This window comes from Brassica oleracea, chromosome C2, assembly GCF_000695525.1.
Source record: "Brassica oleracea var. oleracea cultivar TO1000 chromosome C2, BOL, whole genome shotgun sequence".
In the NCBI taxonomy this organism is placed as follows: domain Eukaryota; kingdom Viridiplantae; phylum Streptophyta; class Magnoliopsida; order Brassicales; family Brassicaceae; genus Brassica; species Brassica oleracea.
Genome location: NC_027749.1, coordinates 22,804,080 through 22,812,199, shown reverse-complemented (window position 1 = coordinate 22,812,199; position 8,120 = coordinate 22,804,080).

Genomic DNA, 8,120 nt, shown 5'->3' with positions numbered 1-8,120 from the left:
TAGAGAAATTTTCGAGTTGGGTAGTTGAAATATAACAACGATTTTACAAGGAATATTTTACATGGATTTTACATGGTTTTAACATAATATTTACAACGATTTTACGACGAAATTAGGTAAGTTAAAGCACATTGAATACACGTTTTCACCTAAATATAACGGTAACATGTTTCGTTGTAATGTCGATGTAATGATTACGACGTATTTCTCATTCCACGTACATTCGTCGTAAACTTACATGGATTTTACGACGAAAACTGTTCGTCGTAAATTTACATGGCGTTTACGACGAAAGTTGGATTCCTCGTAACTGCGTTGTAAACACCATGGCTTTGAATGGTGACCAGGGAACGAAAGGGAACACTGAATTCCTTATCATTCCCAAAAAAATTCACCATTCACAAGGAATAGTTTTTCCTTCTTGTTCCTCTTCATTCCTTTTTTTGTAGAGAAATATAGAACAAAAACATTCCTTGTTAAATTTGATAAGGAACAAGCATTCCTTTTCATTCCTGCCATTTTATTCCTATACGTTCATTTTCTATTCGTTCCTCGTGTTCCCGAAAAGGTCACCAGTCAGAGCCCATGTAAATTTACGACGAAATATTTTCGTCATAAATCTTCGTTGTTATGGGCACATTTTCTCGTAGTGTTTTGATTATTTATAGTATTGTATTTTTTTATATTAAACCACATTATCGGTTATTGAATGTTAAGGATGCAATCAGTTTACGAAAGCTACTATTCGATACTAAATAGTACAATGAAAACATGATTTTTATTTGGGCCGGCTGGAGGATTATACCATTTCTAGCTTCCTTTTTTCTAAAAATTAAAAATCATTTTTCTCAAAATTAATTAAAAATCATTCCTCCGTAAGAGAAAATGAAAGAGGATTTAGGGTTATTTCATCAATCCTCTTAACTTCACGTGAATAATTTTATTCCTGTTATCAACAAAAAGAAAATATGATGAAATCTTTATTCCCTGAGCTTTCTTTTATCCAATCTGAATTCAGTGAAGTCTTCATAAAGATCTTCCATATATGTATTTGCATAAACATTGATGAATCAATAACATATGATAAGCAAAACCATAACTCTCACATAAATATAATGTAGCTTTATGGTGCACAAGACAATACACCTCTCCACCTATCAATAATCCTCATATATGAGATAATTACAAAATAAAACGTTCCTAAAGGTAATTAAATTATTGAAATGGGATTCAAACCTGTCGCGTCTCCAAAACGTCAGAAATGGTTTGTTTGGCGTATGAATAAAAACCTCCTCTTTCTCTGATATCATTGAAACCATAGAGAGTGGTTTGGACTCCACATTAACCAAAGACAAATTATCTTTGGGTAACCTAAAGACATATAAAGGATGCATATGTATGAATCACTACTGAAAATACATGATTAAGGGTTACTAATTACATTCACGTTTGATCTGAAAATTATACAAATTTACAATGATAAGAAACCTTCTACCTCACTCATTGAGGGATTAATGGCGAGAGCGGACACATTGTATGCATTACATACAATTCGATCATCTAATCAAAGTAATTGGAAAATATTTCAAAGTTTGCCGCAATTTATTAAGATGACACAAAATGAATAAGAAGACAATATACAACCGTTTACCTTTCCAGCCATTGATATTGGCAAACGTCAACACACAAATAGCCGAATTATCACGCGAAACTGAATCGCTTCGCTTAAATCAAAAGCGACCTTTCCCCATAAAACCAATTGAAGCCTAACATCTCTGATGAACAAAATGTAAACGGGAAAAGGTTGGTGCTTATTGTTATACATATAAAACGAAAACTTCAATATAATCAAATAACAAAGGAGAAAATCGTATAACTTACTCTTCATTCCGTAACGCACATGAAAACCTTTCGGTGTTTTTTTCCATTAATGAACATGATTTCAACATCACTAACCTCCACAACCTGGCCGATAATATCTGCACAATACGTCTCAAAATAAGTATAGTGTAATATTTTCGTTAAATAGGCATATAAAATATAACAGATCGATTATATGAAGAGACTCACCAACCAAAAACTCAGTACTTAGACTACCATCTAAGATTTGACAAAAATTGACTGACTGGAAACCAGTCAATCTGAATAGCAAATCTTGACAATATCAAACCAGGGTAGTGGCGGCTACGAACAAAATTTTATAGGGATGTTTTGTTGATCGATATGAACCAGATGAATGCGTAAGTGAAAAAGTTTGAAAAATCCTCGACTCCCCTTCTTTGAGGAATGGTTCAAAATGAGAAACCAAGTCCTTTTTAACAGTCGCATGAATCTTATCACCCTGAAATAAAATAACAAAATACGTATGAATTACACTCTTTCCGAGACGTAAACATTTTACCAATAATATTTTTGTTCATAGTATAAAGTAAGACTCAGTAAAACAAACTTACGCTGTAATCGAGCAACGCCATCTCAATAGTCTCACCACCTTTTGCAGAGTATTGTCTCCACAACCGAATTATCTTCACCCTAATTTTCCACATCATTTTGAAAGGTTCCAATTCGGAAACTTGGTCAAAATTTGCTGCCATGTTCTTTATGATCAATACTCTCAAGGTTTTGATATTGCGATGGGGATAATGAGAGAAGAGGGTTACTTATATAGTATTTTCAAAACACTAGGTTAGAATATTGCAGCTTTGCTAATTAGGAAAGACAATATTAATTACATTTTTAAAATAAATTAAATATACTATTGATAGGAATCTATATTGAATTTTGATGTAAGCGTATATTTATTAGATATTGCCAGACTTGTGAATCAAGCATTAAGATTTAAGATCAAGTGAGTAATATATGTAGATGTCAATTTAGAAACATTCGAGATCTTAGGAAGTATTTCCATAGTTGGCTGTGTGGCACTAAATATGATTATATGCGTCTATAACATATATTAACCACATGCGTACTATATATTAAAAAAAAAATGGTAAACCATTCCCCGGAGAGATAATGCAAAAACTCCGGTGGCCACGCGCTGTGGAAATCTGGTGTGGTGCAGATTCGAACTCGGGTTCCTTGGAGATCTACGGAACGCCTTGACCACCCGACCACGGACGGTTGGTTCGTACTATATATTAATATAACATATATTAACACAACGCCATCAATTGAACGTGCATGTGAATATAGAAATACTATATATTATACCTTATGTTAGTCATAATATATAGGTAACATGCGTACTATATATTACATCAGGCCATGATTATCCCTAAGAAACCCATAATGGGTTTCTTAGTTAAAAAAAAAATTAAAAATTAAAAAGCAAACCAATCGCGGGCCGCCACGTGTCAGTGGGGTCCGCGAACAGTGTAAGAAACTCACTAAGATCGGTTTTTAATTAGTAGTTTTTGTAACCGATCCTTAAGGGTTTTGTGGGGGCCCACGCACTAAGAAACCCACTAAGGATCCCGAATAATCATGCTCTCATTATATCACTAATATATAATGAGTGGGAAGGTTACGCTTATCAGTGCATGCAAAATCGCTTATCAGTGCATGCAAAATCGCTTATCATGCAAAATGGTTATGGTGTGTTCCAAATATTAGTGATCATCGTACTATATATTACAACATTATATCAAAATAATTTTATGTCAATGTGTTATATCAAATATAAAATACGTTAATATATGTTACATGCAAAATTCATCGTCCAAGAAACAAAGCTGATCGTCTCTCTTTTGCGTTAAGCAACATAATTTTTTGGATGTCCAAGAAACAAAGAAACAAAACTGAGCGTCTTTCTTTTGCGTTAAGCAACGTAAGTTTTCTTAATTTGAATCAACATGGCTGACCAACGGTAAATGTGTTCTGATCATCTCTGTGTTTTGTTAATCTTTGAATCCTGTCATATATAGTGAAGCTCCATGAAATATTAGTAAAATCTACCATCTTCATATCCGGAGATATATCCTTTTCTTGTGTTATGTTATTACAGAGATCGCAACTTTTTTGACCAAAAAAAAAAAAAGAGATCGCACCTTTAAATTTCTTACATAGTTTGTTGTGTTAAGAAAGCTTTCGCAGACAACAGAAGCTTTCCAATCAACCACGTTTCTAATAAAGTTATAGCTATACTTATACAGCTTTACATCGATCGTCGCATTCAGTCGCGAACAATGTCTCCAAGTTAAGACACAAATATCTCTTGTGTTAAGAAATCTCTCGTGTTAAGAATATGCGTCTATAACATATATTAACCACGTCGGCCATACTTCGCCATCAGTCTTGTGATATATAGTCCACTTGTGCAGTCAGTCTTCAAGAATAGCAGAACAATGTGTTAAGAATATCTCTCGTGTTAAGAATAGAAATCGTGAATAATGTCGGTTTGATGTGTGTTAATTTTTGTCAAACCTATAAAAGGAATCAAACCTTGTGTATTTTCGACGGCCATACTTCGCAGAGATTTATGAAAAGGAAAGTGGTAGTTTGCTAAATCACAAAAAAAATTATCTGAATTGTTCTCCACTTGCCACCTCAGCGTTTTTGTAAATAAAAGTTTTTCACGAAGACACGTCACATCTTTGCCAATAAACTTTAAGGTAAGTTTTAAAAGTGTTTCTCCTTTGATATTCACATCTTTGCCAACAAACTTTTAAGGTAAGTTTTAAAAGTGTTTCTCCTTTAATATATAGAGAACTAGAACTTGACCAACACAATCGTGCGAGTTTTTTTATTTCTGTACTTAAATATTTTAGTTTATATTCCCTCATGATACAAATATATGATGTTTAAGGTTGTTCACACATGTTAAGAAAAATTAAATATTTACTTTTATCTATTACTTTTTAGTTTTTCATTTAGTTAGTTTAAAGTTTTATTTGATTTCCAATAAAATTCAACCACTTACATTTTTACATTCTGATTAATATATTTTTTTATTTAGTAAATTGCATTAATTAAAAGTAGAACATCATACATTTGTATAAAAAGAAGAAAAGCTAAAAAATCATATATTTGTATAAGGAGGGAGTATAACAAATTTTACAAATAACTTAATGTAATTTAGTGCTATATATTATGTAATTTTATAATAGCTATGTTTACATGGCTTATATATTATACTATAAATTTTGTACTTTTGTAGAAATATTATTTTGGAAACATTATTATGTAACAATATTACTTTACATATTTTTATTTTAAATTTAAAATTTATATGGAAGCAAATTAAATTGTACCTATATAGTAGATAATTTTTTTTTTGAGATAGTGCTAAAAAAACAGATTTTTTTTAAAAGAGAAGCGATAACATTGTACTTCAAAATAATTTTGTAGTATATCATATTTGAGAAATACACTAAGTTGGGTAAAATATCTTCTTTTAACTTCAAATAGAAATGAATCTTTCTAACTAACAAAATCTTTGTAAATTTTATTTTTGCAAATTAATCAGTTTAAATTGTTACTACCATTAAATATATAATTAAAATATTTATATAATTTTAAATTTTTTATATAAATCAAAACTAAAATAATTTTTAATATCTAATTATAGTTTTTACGATAAATAAAACTGAAATTGAGTACTTTTTGGAAAAAAAAATAAATTGATTTTGAAAATGTTTTTAAAAGATTTTGTTTGAAATTTCTTAAAAAATATTTATTTTATTCAAATAAAATATAAAATATTATAATTAATCCATGTCAAAGTTGATAAAATTTTAAAGAATAGTCCAAATTAAAAAATTACGCATGAAAAGTTCATCACTACAGTATATATATATATCAAGTGATTTATTATAAAAACTGTATACGGTTGAATTTATAGTATTGTATTTTAAATATTATATATTTATCAATACATGTTTGTTAACGCAATACCTATATAAATATTGATACATGCATGTATAATATAATTAATAGTAATAATAATATTTATTATGCAAATACAATAATGTTAGGATTTTTAATATTTGATTCGATTTTATTATTTGCAAGGTAACATTCTAACATTATTGTATTTGCAAAATAAATGTTATTATTATTAAGTAGATTATAAATGGTATATAAAATATATATATATATATATATATATATATATATATATATATATATATATATTGACGGAATATTATATTTTTGAAATTATGCATAGAGAAATTCTCTATGATAGTCATTTTTAAGTTTTTTGTCACAAAAATGGTCTTCAATGAAGAAAATGACCAAAATAAGTTTTATTAAAAGGTAAAAATGACCAAAATATATATTTTTACCTTGGGGTTAACTAATATAGATTTAGAGTTTAGAGTTAAAGGACGGAGTTTTGGGGATATGGTTTCAAATTTAAAAAAAAATAAAAATTAAAATTAAATTTTCAAAATAAAAAGATGTTATTTTGGTCATTTTCTTTCTTGAGAGCTATTTTGTGACAAAAACTTAAAAAATGCTATTTGAGAGAATTGTCCTTATGCATATCTAATAATATTTTGATGGAATAAAAAGAGAATTAAATAGGTTGTTAGGATTTTATCATGAAAATGTATAAAAAAAAATATAAGCAATTTTCTAAGGATAGCTCATTTAAAATATTACACAAAAAAGTTATGACTTATATTTTAGTATAGATAGTAAAGACTTATCATCATATATTATGTTATGGATTATGAAATTTTGAACCATGTCTTTTCTTAGAATCTGTTTGGGCCTCTAATGGGCCATTAATATTTTTTTCTTTTTGACCTAATTTTCGCCGCCGCTGCTTTGCTATTTATAGGCATCACGATTCGTTAGAGACAGAACGTAGCCACTTCTCTTGGAACCATTGTCTTGTGTTATCTATTCGATAGATCTGTAAAGATTCGATCTTTTGTCTTCCATTAGCGTTCTTGCATAGGTTTAGTCGTTGTTTCGTTTGTTTTATGTTTTGAATGCCTGGGATGGTGTTAATTAAATATACTTTGAGAGCTAAGTCTTTAGGAAAAAAGAAACAACGCTGAGGCATTCTTGAATCCTTTTTTGATTCTCTGATCATTAATCGTTCTCCTGTTTGTTAATCTAGGGTTGTATTCGAGACTAGTTTTCTTGTGTACTAGGTCGTATATGATTGATATTAGCTCTTCAATTGTTTGGGTTTGAAAGATGTTGTGCAAGTGACGATAAAAAGACAGGGACATCAGATTCTCCTTAGGGAGAAGTAGAATGATGATTAATGTCTAAATGTGAATCTCTCTGATGCACACAAGCTTTGTTTTAAGTCTTTGTTTTTGAATTGTGCCTATGATGTATATCTATTGATGTGTTTTCATCAGATTTTTATAGTGATGAATATAATCACAATTGTCACTACCTCTGAGGCAATATTTCTAGCGTTTTGATTTTCATAGTTGTGTTTATTAATAAGCCTTGTGATTGCATCTAAGAACGGAGATATGAAGGGTTGGTTTTGTTGTAGCCTAACATTTATGATTTGGCTCCAAAATTAATACCCAATGTAATCAGCTTTCTTTACTCTATATGAAGGCTCTCCTTGTTTAGATTTGCTGGTTGTTCGGATTCTTCATCTTTCATTGGCTGTCAGTATTTTAAGTTCAATACTCCCTTAATCCTGATCGAGTGAACGTGGAAAATTGTAAGGCTTCAAACCAACTCTTCAAAACATGTGATGACCTCTTATGAGGCCCAGCCCATTAGCTAATAGTGAACAAGTCTTTTGGAATTTAAACTCGTTCGAAGATTACCTGACTAGGGTTGGGCATCAATACGTTACTTGTCTTATAGTTTCAAGTAATTTTTAGAAAGTTTGAAATATATCCAAGTAGTTAATAGATATTTATAAATAGCAAGTAATTGAACAAGGCAAGTAGTTTGCAAGTAACGTATTTTTGGACAAGTATTCGAAATAACAACTATTCGTTTCTGATAAGTCAAATACAAATCAGAAAATTCATTATTTCTTCAAGGCAAATCAAGTATACGTAAAAAAAATTAAGTATCCTTCTTGTGTCCAAATACGACCCCAACAATTTATGTCGTGCCAAATACAACCCGAACAATTGATCACTGCCAAATACGGTTTCAACTCAATTATAATTCGAAAAAACTAACCA